General features: G+C 39.1%; 1 non-coding gene and 1 pseudogene across 1 annotated transcript; one reads left to right on the top strand and one right to left on the bottom strand.

The window, feature by feature from the left end:
* Window positions 1-3,669: 3,669 nt before the first annotated feature.
* LOC148998781 (exopolygalacturonase-like) lies at window positions 3,670-6,006 on the bottom strand (annotated as a pseudogene).
* A 6,000-nt stretch (window positions 6,007-12,006) lies between these two features.
* LOC148998780 (small nucleolar RNA R71) lies at window positions 12,007-12,111 on the top strand. Its single transcript, XR_016171113.1, has one exon. It is a non-coding gene; the product is annotated as a small nucleolar RNA R71 (small nucleolar RNA).
* Window positions 12,112-18,083: the final 5,972 nt, after the last annotated feature.

Below are 18,083 nucleotides of genomic sequence, written 5' to 3'. Positions count from 1 at the left end.
CATTCTGGATGTTCGTTTGCAATGGTGAAGTAGGTGGGTTCAACAATTAGAGGGGTCGAGATAGATACGTAAACTTTGGGACGGTTAGTGCCATCGTGTTGACGAGTTACCATAGGATGATGCTTGGGAGGAGGTGGAGGAGCAGGTGGGTCAACCACATGGTCCTTTGTGGGAATGGGAGTGGCTTGGGAAGGAGAGGGCGAAGTCAATGTACTATGTGAAGGGGAAGTAGGTGGAGAGGATGGTGAGGTTTTGGGAAAGGATGATGCGGTAGGGGATGGTTGAAGCATGCCAATGTATAATGCACATCAAGATACTGGTAAGTGATCGTAAGTTGGATGCACAACATGCGTTCAAAACATTGGAGAGATTTTTGTAGTATAGGGGTGGGAAATGGACTGATAAAAAAATTGCTTTAGTTAATGCTTATTGCCAAAAATTCCAAGGTACGAGGCATGTGCATGTAAGGCTAGCCTAATCTTTACAATACGACGAAGTCCGCATTCTGCACCTCCCTCCTTCTCAATTGAAGGATAGCGTGTAACACGATGTGCAATACCAGCTTGGTTAAGAAAGTGAGAGATTGTTGGGTACTCCTCGCCCAATCACTATGGAATCTCTTAATTTTGCGGCTCAAACTCATTCTCTACCAACATTTTAAACTTCTGAAACACAGGAAAAGCCTCATATTTAAGGGCAATTGGAGACACCCAAATAAATTACTAAAAGCATTAAGAAACAAAACATAATAACGATGTCCTTCTGTATAGGAGAAGGGCCTTATGAACGTGACTGATTGCTGGCGACAATCAAGGGCCTTATGAGCCATTTATTGCAGATCTGACAATATGTTTCATGCATTAGATGAAGGATGAGCACTAGAACCATGGTGAGAGTGGGAGGCAACATCGTCGCGAAGAGCGGCTGGCTAAAAGATCAATGAGATTCCACCACGATAATTGCCAAAATGTCCACAATAGCCATGGCGACGGGAACCATTTAACAAGCATCGTTGCCAGCAAAATTATGTGACCAACTACTGCAAGCCATATTAGCAGTTGCCTGAGGTATATTGAAGAGAGTCGAATCATCTTTGAGTCGGAGCACTTGAGTCAAAAGCAGACTACGAATATCACAATAAGTTACAGGGATGACACAAGTGGAGACTAAGCTAACAAACACAGCATACTCTGGACCTAATTAATTCTCTTTCTTCTTTTTTTTTTTTTTTTTTTTTTTTGGGGTGTTGTTTTTTTGGGTTGTTGTTGTTGTTGTTGTTGTTGAAGAGTAGACTAATTTCATTGCTAGAAAAATGCCTAAAATCCAGATTACATGCCTCTAGAATCCAAGGAACGGATATGGGCAAAACTAGCTCACTGTCGTACAAGTTAAGGCCTTGCGTGGGAGAGAATCCACAGCCAAATTGGACTTTCTCAAAATAGGAAATTGTTGTTGAAGGATTTTAATAGTTTTAATTCTTCTACTTCATTCCACTGATCATGAAGAGAGATTAATTGTTTTTTTATATATTCTAGAGTCCTTTCACAATGCCATAATGAAGTTGCATGGGTCCTTTATGCTAATACAATTATCTATTTTCTAAACTCAAGGGATTGGTTCAATTGCAACACCAGCTTGGCCACTAGTTGAGGACCATGAATACTAAAATCCGGATGCCATCTCTAGAAGTGAATAAACTGATTTTGCCACCTTCCGTTACCCAAGACGCTACACCTCTAACATATCTCCCTCATAAATGAAAGAAAAAATTATAAAAATTCAACCCAACAAATGTTAGTCCACCCCCGAACTTAATTTTCAGGATTTCCTTGCTAGATCTCACTACACATCCATAGAAGTAAGTCGAAGATTGGATCTATTGATCAATGAACAATGAAATTGGATGCTTTGCAATTCATCATACTCCTGTTGGGGTATCATAGTTCTCCGATAAGAACCAATATGCACAGGAGATGGGAGAGAGTCAATGTTAGGGACCCTTGGATTTTTCCCACAACACCAACATATGACTTCTTCCCTTCCCCACCACCAGCACCTCCATTACCTGCCTCCTCAGGATGTTTCAAACATTGGAACACAGATTCTCTTGGAGCCCCCATGTCCCTCGGAGCTTCTCTATCCTCACACATTATTCGAGTTTAATAAAATTCAGGAGAAGATTTCTTCGAAAAAGAAAAGAAAAGAAAGTTAACTAAATTTCCAATAAGGATTTCTTTTTGAAATTGTGGAGGAGGCACAAAATTACTTTGAAGATATTTTTTTAAAAGGTAGTAAATAAATTACCAAGAATATGTGACCGAAAAAATGAAAAGAAAATAATAGGTAAATAAATGATAGGTAATAAGAAAATAAAGGTATTTCAATTAAAATAGAGGATAAATTCATCAAGTTAAAATTTTCCATGAAATAGGAATATACGCACTTTGTATAACTAGTAAAGTACTACATGCAATGCAAGTGAGTTTTTGTTGGTTTTTGAATAATTATAGGTGTGTTGATCACTTGATTTCATTTGGTAGTGGCATTTTCGTACAATTTTTTTTTATGACGGCTATTGTAGTATATGGATTTCGTATGAGACTTGAGATGGTTGATTCTAAGCATGAATATTAAGAGGTTGGGCTTTAGTGGAGATGATTAATTCACTTGATTTCATTTGGTAGTGGCATTTTCGTACAATGTTTTTTTTTTTATGAGGACTATTGTAGTATATGGAGTTCGTATGAGAATTGAGATGGTTGATTCTTAGCATGAATATCAAGAGGTTGTGCTTTAGTGGAGATGATTAATTACAATTAATACTAAATTGCAAATGAATATATTTTTCTTTTCCCTTTTCTATAGATAAACGAGTGGATATATTCGCAATGCCATAGTGACGCTTTTCTACATCTTTTTTTTTTTTTTTTTAAGGGGTGGGGTGGGGTTAATAGATTTAATTCTCTAATGGGATTTGAGACAGTTGGGATCTATGCATGAATATCAAGAAGACCATAAGTTGGGTTTTAATGGAGGAGATTCATTGCAATTAATATTATTATATAATTAGAGTAAAAGACTAATTAATGAGCTAGTACAATAACAATTTTTTACATAAGTAACCAAACCCTTTTGGCGAGTAATTGAGGGTATTCTAGGAATAAAAATGTTATCATCCTCCATGAGTTCATGCGTTTATAAAAGTAGTATGTTAATATGATTTACTTTTGGAAATCGAAGCTGATCGGGTGCAAAGTAAAGTGAAATCTAATAATCAACTTCTAAATTATTTGATGTTATTTATATTGTTTCTTAGAGTAATGAATATGAATTATTAGAAAATTTGTTTTTTTAAGTATGAACATTTCCCTTCCGTTCCTTCAATTTCCTTGCAACCAGACAAATTGACCATCAAAGATTGAATATTTAGTAAGAAATTAAATTTCAATATATTGAACTTTGAATCAAGTCAAAGAGAAGTAGTAATATAGGCAGGTAGTTATGTTTTAATGGAGAAGGTGTCATATGCTTTTCTCCTTCCATAGTTTCTCCTTTGCTGGGGTACTTGAACCAAACACAACTAGATACTCCAGCTTGAGGAATCACTCTTTAAAAGCAATTCATAAGAAGCCAATTACACAGATGTACGAGAATCAAAATTGAATGGACTCAAAAACACGGACTTGGCATTTGAACGCCCGAGGTAACCCCTTTTGCATTCTCACAAACAGAGGTGCTGTCACCATCACTTGATGTCAAATCAATATCAACGAGCTGTACTCCTTCGCATGGTACGGCTTGACTACATATGAGGGCAACTGCTTCCTTGGTGGCAGATGTACCCTTGATGTTCTTGAAAAGAATGTCTGTGAGCTTCACACGTGAAGGCTGTGCATTGGGTAGGGTTAATAAATGCCATTAGTAATCTTAGAGACAAGGTTTACAAAGCCAATATATAATTACCAGCCTTCAAGTGAAAAAAGACGAGGTAGAGCAATCGGGATCCTCTCCTATGACCTGATCGACCTACCTCCCTTCTATCAAACACAAAAGGGGATGGTTAGACGAACATACTTATGCCAACCTAGACAAGGTGAGCTCACACACGAAGTCTAATTGGGTGGGGAGCATATATGTATTAACTTGATGAAAAGAGAGTGATTCTAACAAAATGCTAATTGTGCTTGGAGAGAGACTGTCAATGACTCTGTACAATCAAATTGGGTAGTATTTTGTTGATGTCACATTATTTTACTCGTTGGGCTCATCGAACTTACCGAGGAGTCACACTGGTTCTTGTCACAATATTCTTGGTTGATGATGATGGGGTTTTTCACATTTTTCATGATAAGATCCTCAAATATAACATTAGAAACTTTGTTGTCTTCTCGATGCTGGCCATGTTTTGATCCGGACGCCATTGTCGGGTCCAAGTAAAAGTACAACTCTTCACCGTGATACCGTTCACTTCCTTTTCATTTTGATATCTCCCAAGGCTTCCCAAGCTGCAAAACAAAGAACAAAACTTGGAGAAAGCCGTTTGAAACAATTTTCATCATCCCTCCTTTTCTTGTTTCCTTTTTTTTGGCGGCGGAGGGGGCTTTGAGATTTAACCCAACCGTAGGAGCCTTAATCTAATACCTAGCCCTGCGTACCCACTGCTAGGGCCAAGCGTAAACTTGACCCGCACCAACCCTAGTAGGGTTTTCCCAACAACTTGCCCACCCCTAGTTCACCTTGATTATCATGCACCCATTTAGTCATGGAACTTGCAAACCCATTGCATCCTACTAGGGCTAAGCCCAAGCTTTAATGCCCATAATATCATGGAAATAACAAAGCTCATCAAAGCCCATTTATATCAAGCACATGCTTTATATATGATGAACCTAGCCCACACCTAACTTCAAATACAGGCCCGATCTAATCCTATTTGGGCTCAGGGTGCTTGTGCTAGTTGCTTTTTCTCTGACACCCCTTTATTGTTTCAGATCTGATGTACTAATTACTAGGAGATTTATCAAAGTATTTAGGCATGATTAATATGTCATTACCTGATGCCATGACCTGGTCCACAATTCACATTGGAGACTAAAATGTTGGAAGTACCGTCTCCGACAAAACACAATCATCACCGGTTCCAATATTACTGTTAGTAACAAGTGATGCCGGATGAGTCGCCGATGTGCACACCGTCAGTGTTTCGGCTCGTCGCAGGGGCTTGGATATTGATATCATGGACGGTAAAGTCACTGCTTTCAACAATACCTATGTGAAAAGCCTTACTGTTGATTAAAGTGATGCCGCTTAATGATCCGCCGGTAATTTTAAAAAGGCGCAAGGTCTGCAACAAAAGCGAAAGTTCAAGAAGGGAAACAAATATTAAGGATCCAATTGTTTCCATGTAAAAATACAATAACTCACTGATTCAGCCATTTTGCAGTTTGAATTGCTATTGTGATCACAACTACTGCCCCAAGAGGCTTCTCCTTGACCATCCAGAGATCCAGTTCCGGACCCAGTGATGTCCAGCTCGTTTAGACTATCAAATGTGATCCATGACTCGGTAGATCCCGAGGAAGTTGGAGCTATTAATTTGCCGCTTATCTCAACACGAGGAGATTTCTTGTTTCCACAAGGACCACTAAACATGATTGAAGTAAGAAAGTAGTCACCTTTTGGGACCAAAAGGCTGGATGGTTCAAGAGATTTACATGCAGCGGCCCATGCATTAAGGAAGGCCTTATTATTATTTGTTTTCCCGTCGCCAACTGCTCCATACTTGGTGACATCAAACACTGTACCCTGTGAATCATCACCTGGTGGCGGCCCGGAAGCATCTCTCGGTGCGGATGCTGGTGATGGCGTTCCGATCGGAGTTTCACCTTTCGAGGTTCCTTTTTTATGTTTTGATTTGAGAAGCCGAGTCTCAATAGTTCTAGCTTTAGCCACCCATAGAAGGAAGCCTAGTAAACATATTAACATAAGAAGCCTGCCCGAATCCATCGTTGATTTCTCCTAAGAAAATAAAGACTATAAGACAAGTGAGAAAGGCAAACGAGCTAGGATCATAAACAAGGATCGGCAGAGCCTTAGAGACCTTGCTTGGGACGAGAGGTTTGGTTGATACGAACTCCAACAGATGTCTAGTGGACTCCGTTCAAGTTGTAACGCTTGTGGGAGGGAGTTGATATTTATGCTCTGAATTTCCATCCATATTTGGGCTTTACACGTGAATTTAGCGAGAGAGATCTTAACTCACTGTTCTTGTTAATATTAACTGTGCGGTAAGAAATCCACATTCAAATAAGGATTGGCTGCCCTTTTCTTTAGGAAAAAGAATGAGAGGAAGAAAAAGAGAGTAGGTAATATGTGGTTCTTTGGCTTGTTAGTTTGGTTATGCTGTTTCGCAGTTTGTTTTTCTCTCTTTTTGAGTGAGTGGAATAATTTCTTAATGAAGGTTCTTGGTCAGGGGATTCTCCCTCAACTGAGTATACCACTTGATAAGGAACTGGTGAGCGATGGGTGTATTGGAGGAGTTGTTGTTGCCAGTTTGAGTGTTTATTTTTCCTTGTAATCCTTTTTATCCCCTTTTCATAAAGATGTTTTATTTATTTTTTGTAAAGAAAAAAATAAAAGGATTTATGTTGGTCTATGGTCTGGCTTTATGTATAGATGATAAATTTAGGAACTTGGATCCGCTACACTGCTGGATGGTCACCACATAATGGTGTTAAATTTTAAGTTATTGTTGATGAATTTAGGGACTGGGTCCTCTATGGAGCAAAGTAAGTAACCAATCTTGCAATTAGGGGATTACCCCAATATAGAAGCACACTCGGAAGAAAGATCCTAAATGTCCACGGAATGATCATTCAATTATTGTATAGAAGAAGCCTTACACATACTTAGTATTTTTTTTTGTACGAGACATGTTCAATATTTTATTTGTTTGTTTTAGTGAATATATTAACTTGTTAAATAGAAGGTTAAGATGATTTTGTTTGGCTTGGGTTTCCCTCCAAGTAGGGGATGGCCCATTACTTGAGTTATCCCATGTGGTTTATTGATGGGCAAGTTTGTTTTTCTGTTAAGAGGTCCAAAGGGGGAGAAATTGCCTTTTTTTGTGGATGAAACAATAAAGGAAGGAATCCCAAAATAGAGAAGAATGAGCTCAAGTCTTGTTTTTGTGTGTGCCTTGCGCACATGGCATTCGGGACGATGTAGGCCAAGTCTATCGGAAAGCCGACGTAGAGAGAATAGGTGACGTGCGCCTCCATTGGAGAGATCTTGTCTTGGTGCCCTCCTTTAGGCACGAGGTTTGCGCTATCAATGTGTGAGATCACTCTAGCAGATTGAAGCATGCACTTGTCCTTCTTAACAATAGTGCACTCCTCATCACAGAGAATGGACAAGACCATCCAGTGCTCAATCCAGTATAGTATGTCGTCGAACTCACAGCCTGGTGCATTCCATCTGCTCTCACTTGGGACGTAAGGAGGTCCAGTATGTGTGCTAGCGGCCATGTGGAGAAGGGGATGTGGATGTCCCACACCTTGCTCTCTATCACCAATCATTTGTCCTCTTCACCAACTAGCTCGATCGTGTCGCTAACCAATCAAAAATAAAATCCTATGCTATGGGGTCAAACTATGGGGAAGTAAAAGGCTAAGTTACTTAGATTGAATTTAACACAACCTAATTTAAACTAAATCTATTAATTAATGGAAAAACTTAAACTATGAATATTTGAAGATCTTTGGGATTTCGAATCCCCAATGCTTTTTCGTAAGCGATATAACCCTACACTTCAAAGTAAATTAGGGATGGTCTTCCTAGATATGCCCTATCTTCGCAGGACTATCGTCCTTCGCAAAAGCTTGGCATGCTTAGTTCGCTGAGCTATAGAACATCTTTGGCCAAACTCAGACACAATCAACTAGAAGAGATAGAACAATCGAATTAATGAAATAAGCATGATTCATCTACCACCCAAAGAAAAGGAACTAGCTACTCATTATCACAAAGTTCATAAGAAAAATAAAGATGAAACATAGGGAGAGAGAGAGAGAGAGAGAGAGAGAGAGAGAGAGAGAGAGAGATGTGGTCTTTTTCTTCAGCAATGAGAGAGATGAGAGCCGCGTTCGCCGTCTTCTTTTCTTCTCTGTGGCTGGCTTCTTTTTTATGTCTCCCACACACAATGAATCCCCTCTCTTTACCCGTAGATTTGACCTTTATTCGTTCAGATTTTGGAAAAACTCAAAATCATATAGTTGTAGATATTTTCAATATCGTTCCATAGTATCTTGAATCACCACAATCCAAGCTCATACGAGAGAGATATTCCCAAAATACTGAAGGTATGTCTGTTTACCCGATTTTCAGATTTATTACCAATTTTGTTCCTTAGACCTCCACCTGTTTCCAATTTGACTAAGATCTCACTTTTCATGATTTCTTGGGCAGCAAGATTGAATGCCATGATTTAAAATCCACCAATATCTAATATATTTCCCAACTTTACTCCATATTATCTCTAATATCCAAAATCACCTTATTCTTGAAAAATACACAAAAATACTCAATTAGCTCTCTTCAATTAAATAAGTATGGGGAATTAAATCAAATAAATAATGGTAAATGCATGCTTATCAAATACCCCCACACTTGAGTGTTTGCTAGTCCTCGAGCAAAACGAAACAATAAATGCAATACGGGAAATAAATATAGAAAAACCTAACTCACTTTCATAGGAATCACGGTTGCACTGAGCATGTGCAACAATCCTTTAAACCCCTAGGTTACCCTAGTGGACGAGTTGCGTCTCGTGAGTGTTTCCAGAGAATATACACAAAAAATTCTTAAGTGCTCTTCTAATTATTCTGGCAATAGTAAGAGTAAAAAGATAGATTCCAAGACAAAGACACTCCATTATAGATTGAAGGGAATATAGGCACCCCTACACTTAAGCTTTTTACACCCTCTCTTGAATCTAGCTCTAGGCAAACAATTCAATCGAGAAGTCTCCACTTATCTTCAGTCTACCAGTTCACCCTCAGATAAGACTAAACTAGGTACCAAATAATACCAAGAACTCAAGATCTAAGAAATATTGACCTTCTTAGACATTTCACCTTTATAAGCACATTACTTCACTTCTTTCTTTAATGGTCGCAGTTGTAGTCCGTGCAATTTCTTGCCTCTTAAGCTTTCTAGATGGCCTATGTAACGAGTGTTGGGTCAGCCTCTCTCAAGCCAGATGGCCTTAAGGGATTAGGTGTAGAATACCCCTCGAACTTACTTACTCAAGCCAACTAGGCTACAGGCCAAGAGTAGACCTAAGACACCCCAATTGTTTGACTTGAGGCACGATGTTGGTGACAACGAGACCCGGTTACTAAGAAGGAGGTCTAAACTTTAAACTTCAGCAGATTTTTTTTTCTTTTTTCCTCACATTATACTTCAATTCACTTCACATTTAAATAATCTAAAATCGGTCTCAACTTGTCACCATAAGCACAAGGCAATACAAGATAACTAGATGAGCAAACCTTTTGGACTACCTGGAGTTCCTATTTTCCGATTCAACCTCAGTCTCAAAATGTAAAACCCATTACTATTCTCTCAAGAGAGTTTTCATTACATTAGATGGGATTTCTAAACACTTAAACTCTCATTTTGTATCTAATCAAGGAATTAAAACATGTATCTTACCAAAGCCAAAAAAAATTGGGCACTTTTTATCTTTGTGACAATGCTCTACCAACTATCAACAAGTCTTACTCGAGTTGACACCCCCCACACTTAAATTATGCAATGACCTCAGTGCATGCAAGATATATAAAAAAAAAATGATAGAAGCAAATAGAGGAAAGAGTTTACCCGAAGTTTAAAATCATGATAGAGCACGCAACAATAAAGCCTAACAACAAACAAAGAAAAGAGATGAAAAAGAACAAGAAATAACATCTAAACAAATGGGTTGCCTCCCATAAAGCGCTAAGTTTAGAGTCTTTAGCCGGACTCGGTGAGATGCAGCCAAGGAGGTGGAGGCTCAAATCTAAATGTGAATGGTGAGTTCTCCAAAGAAGTGGTAGAGTCCAACAATGTGTTGACTTCCTCAATATTTAGGTTAGATTCCCCAAATGGCAAGTAATGTTGTAGGGGATCATCAATCAGCATGTTTCGAATATAATCAACCACTTGCCTCATCAATAAAGTTAATCACAAAGCACTCTTCATCCCTATTTGAGCTTAAGGATGCATTGAAGATGTTGACTCTAAGTTTCTTATTGTCAAATAATATGTCCATGACACCTGATCTACAATTGATGCAAGCATTCGCAGTGGCTAAAAAGGGCCATCGAAGAATGACTGGTGGTAAGTTATTGGTAGTTGTATTGTCCATATCTAGGATAAAAAAATCAACAGGAAAATATAGATCCTCAACCTTTACCAAAACGTTTTCAAGTAGCCCACGGGTTCGTTAGATTGAGCGGTTTGCCAATTGTAGAATCACATCAGTAGATTTCAAATCTCCTAGACCAAACCTATCATAAACTGAACCGGGTAAAATATTCACACTAGCTCCCAAATCAAGCAATGCTTTACTCATGGATAAATCTCCAATGACACATGAAATTAAAGGTGTACCTGGATCTTTAAGTTTTGGGGGCAGTTGGTTGGAAATTACCGAGCTGACTTGTTCAGTTAGGTGCACAGTTTTAGGTGTTTGAGTCTTCAACTTACGCTTTTGGGTGCACAAATCTTTTAGAAACTTAGCATAAGCTGAGACTTGCTTAATAGCATCTAATAGTGGGAGATTGATACGAACTTGTTGGAATAAATCAATCATCTCTTGCATCCTAGCATTCTTTCTAGAATCTGGAATTGAGGACTAAAGAGATTCAGGGAAGGGGGCTTTGGGAGTGTAAGATTTAGGAGTAGGACCCTCTACAATCGGAATGTGCAACCCCTTACAAGGAAATTGATGGGAAATACTCACAGGTGGTGTTTCTTTACTAGGCTTGTGTGCATCATCGCCAGTGTCATGGGTCAAATCAACCTCCTCTCGACTCTCAAGATCAATGGGCAATGGCTTGGGAGTAGGCAAAGGTGCATAATATTTCTTCCCACTACGTGTCACAATAGAGACTGCTTGGACCTGTTCTTTCCTAGACCCAATTTGATGATTAGGGTTACCGATTGGTTGACTAGGTAACTGACCAACCTCCCTCCTACTGATGGCATCAGCTAGTTGACCAAGTTGGGTTTCCAATTTGTTAATGGACTGAGAATGGGAATGCAACAATTGAGTGTTTTGCTCTAATCCACAAAGTGCTTTTAGTACCTTATCCTCAAATGATGAATTATGTGAGGGTTGTGGAGAAGATGGTTGCTCATTCCTATAGGCATTTTGGTGCATATTAAATGGAGATGGCCTATAAGGTATTTGATTAGAGGGATTGGGCATTGAGTTTTGCCATGAAAAATTGGGGTGGTTTCGCCATCCGGGGTTGTAGGTATTGGAATATGGATCTTTGCCCAATTTAGAGACTCCTTGGGCCAAATGTGTATGCTCCTTAACAAACTCAGGGTATTGTGTAGCCAAATAGCAATGAGTGACATGATGGGATAGGCTAAAACATAAAGCACATGCTTCAATCTGATTAGGTGGAGAGAAACTTGTAGGAAGTGGAGATGGAGTTTGTTGTCCTAATGATAAGAGATGGTCCAATTTATTTGATAGCAATTCAACCTTAGTGCTCATCTCAATGGTAGAATTGATCTCATAGAGACCACTTATCTTTGGTTGCCCAATGGATGGAATCTCAGTCCTAGCTACTGAAGCATGGTGTTGGGAGTTTTCACTAAGGATCTCAAAAATTCCCATGCCTCATTCTCATTCTTGTGCATGAAAGTCCCACCACAAGAAAAATCAACCATTTGCCTATGTCGGTCTCTAAGGCCATCATAAAAGCATTGAACCAATTTCCAATTAGAAATAGCATGGTGGGGGCACTTTCTAAGTAATTCTTTTAGTCTTTCCCAGGCCTCATGAAAATTTTCTCCTTCTTGTTGGGAGAAACTCGTTATCACTCTCCAAATGCTATTGGTATGGCCAATGGGGAAGAACTTTTTAAGGAACTCCTATTGCATTTCTGCTAAAGTAGAAATTTTAACATTGTCCAAAAAATGAAGCCAATGCTTAGCTTTATCTTTAAGGGAGAATGGGAAAAGAAGTAACCTTAAAGCATAAACTGAGAGGTTTTGAATTTTAAGCATGGAGGACACCTCTAAAAACTTATCTAAGTGCTTATAAGGCTCTTGATTGACAAGTCCATAAAAAGATGGTAGCATTTGAATCACACTAGATTTGATCTCATATTGAGCCGCCTCTATGTCAGGCAACTTAATACAAGAAACCGGAGTATATATCGTAGGAATGAAATGCTCACTCAAGGGCCTCATTGGAGGCTCATAGTTTGCCATGGTTCCTTGCCTTCTAAGGTTGGCCAAAGTCTCTTCTAACTCTAAGTCAAGTGGAGTCAACGCAGGGTATAGGGACCGACAACCATGCATACATACAGAAGAAGAAAAAGAAGAAGAAGCTAAATAAGTAAAATTAAAAGAAAATAAGTATAGCAAAAGGGAGTGTTTAGGACGTACCTGAAGCGCAATCCACGTGATCTTTCGAACAAAAGTTACACATGTGGGATCTGAGGGATGGGATTTTTAAAAATTAACCTAAACAACCCAATCTAATGCAAATATTACAATTTAAAAGTCCTAAATACAATTATATCTAAGAAGAAAAGATAACAACCTAATCTAATTATCGAATTGCTACTCTTGCAGTAACCTATAAAACAAAAGAAAAAGAGATTAGTTAAATAATCAAAGACAAAAATTAGAAATTAAAAACTCTAAAATTACTCTAAAATTTATGCCTAATTGACAAAAATCAATCCTAGCAACCGTGCTTTGGTTCCCCGGCAACGGCGCCAAAATTTGATCGTGTCGCTAACCAATCAAAAATAAAATCCTATACTAATCTAGCAAGCAAAATGTACGGGGTCGAACTATGGGGAACTAAAAGGCTAAGTTACTAAGATTCAATTTAACACAACCTAATTTAAACTAAATCTATTAATTAATGCGAAAACTTAAACTATGAATATATGAAGATCTTTGGGATTTCGAATCCCCAATGCTTTTCCCTAACCGATATAACTCTACACTTCAAAGTAAATTAGGGATGATCTTCCTAGATATACCCTATCTTCACAAGACTATCGTCCTTTGCAGAAGCTTGGCACGCTTAGTTTGCTGAGCTATAGAACATCTTTGGTCAAACTCAAACACAATCAACTAGAAGAGATAGAGCAATCAAATTAATGAAATAAGCATGGTTCATCTACATCCCAAAGAAAAGGAACTAGCTACTCATTATCACAAAGTTCATAAGAAAAATAATGATGAAACATAGGGAGAGAGAGAGAGAGAGAGAGAGAGAGAGAGAGAGAGAGAGAGAGAGAGAGAGAGATGTGGTCTTTTTCTTCAGCAATGAGAGAGATGAGAGCCGCGTTTTCCGTCTTCTTTTCTTCTTTGTAGCTTGCTTCTCTTTTATGTCTCTCGCTTACAATGAATCCCCTCTCTTTACCCGTAGATTTTACCTTTATTCGTTCGGATTTTGGAAAAACTCAAAACTAAAAGTTGTAGATATTTTCAACATCGTTCCATAGCATCTTGAATCACTTCAATCCAAGCTTATACGAGAGAGATATATCCAAAATCCTGAAGGTATGTCTGTTTACCCGATTTTCAGATTTATTACCAATTTTGTTCCTTAGAACTCCACATGTTTCCAATTTGACTAAGATCTCACTTTTCATGATTTCTTGGGCAGCAAGATTGAATGCCATGATTTAAAATCCACCAATGTCTAATATATTTGCCAACTTTACTCCATATTATCTCTAATATCCAAAATCACCTTATTCCTGAAAACTACACAATTAGCTCTCTTCAATTAAATAACTATGGGGGATGTAAATAGATAATGGTAAATGCATGCTTATCAAGCTCCTCGTGGTAAGTCAGGTTCCACAATGCAGAGAACCTTGATAAGCTGGTGGAATAGGAAGAGTGGGATGAGTATCTTGGAGGCAGTGTTGAAGGTAATGTGTAATGGAATGGCAAGGGACGAAAAGGGCTATTTTGTGCACAACAAAGAGATTTTTGAAGAACACGTAATATTCCTTGGGGAATGACCAAGTATGGAAGATGTTGAATTGGGTGTGGTAGGGAAAAGCTGGATGGCACTTCAACCAGTCATCTCTTATGCCATATTTAGAGATAAGAATTGCCAAATTATCTTGATAAGTGGTTCTGCATCGGCTGATGATAGTGCGACAGGGGATATCACTATAAATTGGTGGAGGTAGGTTGGAGAGTTGAGGTGGTCCAAAGTCGTCATCGAAGGAGACTCCCCCATTGGGGGAATTCGGAGGTGGTCTTGAGGACGAAACCCCGGGGAGTAAATGGGACACAGAGAGGGAGGACAAATTGGATACTTGGGGTGGCTTCAAGGGTCTAGATAAGAAATCTGCTGGCACCTTATGTTTGCCTTTGACATCTTTTACTGTAAATGACCATTGGGCCCGTTTTAACAGTTGAGAGTCTGGAAGCATCCTTGACTTGAATTGGAGTATGTGGGGGGAATGTTGTCATATCCATTTCAATCTGGAGCGTATGACCAATGAGGTGGATCTGAAACTTTTCAATGCCTGTTCTGACAGCAAGGATCTCTCTAAAGTTGTTATGGTATGAGTGTTCAGCTGTAGTGAAAGTACCACCTTTATAACCGCAAACCTGTCCTTTTCCATGGAGTTCTTCAAAGAGGATTGCTGCCCATAATTTTTCACCGGCATCTGTGTGCACACTGCGCGTACCTGCAGAGGGGATTTCCAACGGAGGGAGCTTTTGGGCAATTTGCTTAATTTTCTTATATTATATGTTGACTTGTGGTAGCATTAATGGTAAAGTGATCATTAATCTATGAAATCTTGATAATTCCATCTGATATCTTGCTAATCTAAGGGATCTTTAACATATTCTCTTATATGCCCCTTCAAACTCAACAGGGATGAAATCAGCTTGAGGTTGGATGCCAAAATATTGAAGCAAGCACAAGATAATGTGTTAGTGAAAATGTCAACCACTTCATCTTTAGTTTAGATGAAGCGGGCACCCAAATTGCCCTTGGCAACTTAATCACTCACAAGGTGAAAATTGATTTCAACATGCTTAGTTTTAGCATAAAACACTGGGTTGGAAGTGAGATACATGGCCCCTACATTGTCACACCATAGTATTGGAGCGGAGGGGAGAAACACTGTAGTTCTTTTAGTTGAGATATTAGCCAAGTGAGTTCAACAGTAGTATCAGTGAATGCACAATACTCGGCCTTCATGCTTGGTTTAGCCACAGATGCTTGCCTTCGAAAAATCCATGATATCAAATTGGTTCCATGAAAAATTGCAAATCCTCTTGTAGATTTTTGATAATCAGAGCAACCAGCCCAGTCAGCAACAGAATAGGCAGATAACTTCACGCCAGGTTGTTTTGTGAAGATGAGGCCAATGTCAACAGTGGCCGTGAGATAATGAATAATTCAATTTACGGCTGCCCAATGATTGAGAGTTGGGCAACGCATGAATTGACACATTTGATTAGCTGTGGATTTGATATCTGGACAAGTAAATGTGGCATATTGCAAGGCGCGTGTACTAGGATACAAATTAAGATCACTCATTGGAGTACCAAAAAACTTGGATAATTGGGCTGATGAAGCCATTGGAGTATACACCGGTTTGCAAAGAGACATATTTATCTTGGCTGGTAAATCTAGAATGTATTGGCATTGTGTAAGAACAAGGCCATGAGAGGTAGGGAGCACACTAATTCCCAAGAAATAATGTAGAGGCCCCAAGTCCTTGTTAGCGAAGGTAGATGCCATGGTGCTGATGAAATGGGTTAGTGTTGCATCACTATTGCTAGTGATAGTGATCTCATCAACATGAATTAACATATAGATCATCGCATCAACCTTGTTGCGTATGAAAAGAGAGGTATCAGTCTTCAAACCTATAAAACCATTTTCAAATAGAAAGCAGCTAAGATGATCAAACCAAGCATGTGGGGCTTGCTTTAGGCCATTATGTGAGCGCTCGAGTCAACATACATGGTTAGGATGAATAGGATTGATGAACCTTGGAGGTTGGGACATAAATACCACTTCATTAAGAACTCCGTGGAGAAATGCATTTTGGACATCAAGTTGGCCAACAGCCAAAGATTTTGAAAATGCAAGGGATAAGACCGTTCGAGTGGTAGTGGGTTTAACAACGGGACTGAATGTTTCATTATAAGCGAGGCCTCCTCCTTGATTGTAACCTTGACAGCAAGGCGTGCTCTATATGTATGAAGAATGCCATCAACCTTTCTCTTAATACGAAACACCCACTTGCGACCGATGATGTTCAAACCCAGACGAATTTGGACGAGGGCCAAATTACCATTTCTTGTGAGAGCATTAAACCCATTGTCCATGGCTTGACGCCATTCTGGATGTTCGTTTGCAATGGTGAAGGAGGTGGGTTCAACAATTAGAGGGGCCGAGATAGATACGTAAACTTTGGGACGGTGAGTGCCATCGCGTTGACGAGTTACCATGGGATGATGCTTGGGAGGAGGTGGACGAGCAGGTGTGTAAAACCCAGCCCTAACCTTGACCCGGAAACCTTGTTATTTGTAGGTCCAGTGACCCGAAGTAAAGTAAGAAGTCAGCTTTGGGCCATCCCAGTAGAGGACTTGGTGTCTGGCTTTGAATCCATGAAAGTTGATGAGGAAGTTCTATTTATGGAAACTGAATCTTGATGAAGATCGGATTAGTTGATGGACTTGGAGTGCTCTCTATCTTGGTTTGAAGGCATTTCTACCTATTAGGTAAGTCACTTGACTTGTGTGCAAAACCCCTTTAGGATTGGATTTGATCTGGGCCTTCAATTCCCTGTTTTGGTCTTCTTTGTCGGCATTGGTCGGTGATTGGTCGATGGGCCGATCGACCAATCCACTCGACCAATGAGTCTTGTCTTTGGCAATTAGGTTGTTCTTGCTCTATTTAAGTCCAATCTCGAGTCCACTTCGTATTTTCTGCCTCCAAACTCTCTGGAACGAACCAAAGACCTCTGCAAGTCATCTCCCTTGCATCCTTGGTGTTTTCTTTACGGATCTTCGTCGAAACTCTTCTTTTTGCATCAAAAGGTATGTCTACTCTCTCTTCTTCTCCTCCATCTTTGTTTTTCTTTCCTTTTTGAGTTGAGACAGTAGAAGAGATGCTGCATTCTCTGTTGCAAACATCTCTGAACATGTTCTCATGATCATCCTAAGGATTTGAGGCTAGAACAATGATGTTAACCATGATCATTGCAAGCTTTTGAAGGAATCATGATCAAACCATGATCTAATCTTGTTAAACATCTGATTTGAATTCCGATCTCTTTGGATCTTCTATGTTGATCATGTTAGTAGTTAGTTACTGTGTTTTCTTTCCATGATCCATGATCTATCAATCTCTAGTTGTTCTCTTCTACCATACTATGTGTTCTTCATGAAGCATGGTAGTTACATATATGGTAGGTTTTATTTCCTAATTTAGATTTATGCTTCTAAGCCTTGTTCCTTGAAGATCTAAGTATGTTTTCATGATACCATTACCTGAAGCAATGATCCATCCTCCTATTGTTCTTGTCTTTGATTTCTATTTCGAATTCATCAAGATCCATGGTTGATCTAATTATGGTAACTTTTTGTTTCCTAAGTTGGATCTTGATATCTTGATTTGATTGGTGTTTTGAGGTACCCTATATGTTGGAATACTGCTGATGTAGTTTACCCCTTGATTAGTACCCTTTTGAACCACCAAATTCGGATTTCATATCTTAAAACTCTGTTTTTTTTAGGCTCTTTATGTCTGCATTGGTCGACTGATTGGTCGACTGGACCAGTCGACCAATCCA

Source organism: Hakea prostrata, unplaced genomic scaffold (assembly GCF_041222555.1).
Source record: "Hakea prostrata isolate BN-2017 unplaced genomic scaffold, UWA_Hpros_2 contig_140, whole genome shotgun sequence".
In the NCBI taxonomy this organism is placed as follows: Eukaryota; Viridiplantae; Streptophyta; class Magnoliopsida; order Proteales; family Proteaceae; genus Hakea; species Hakea prostrata.
The sequence above is the reverse complement of the archived record's forward strand: the minus strand, read 5'-3'. Positions and strand labels throughout refer to the sequence as shown.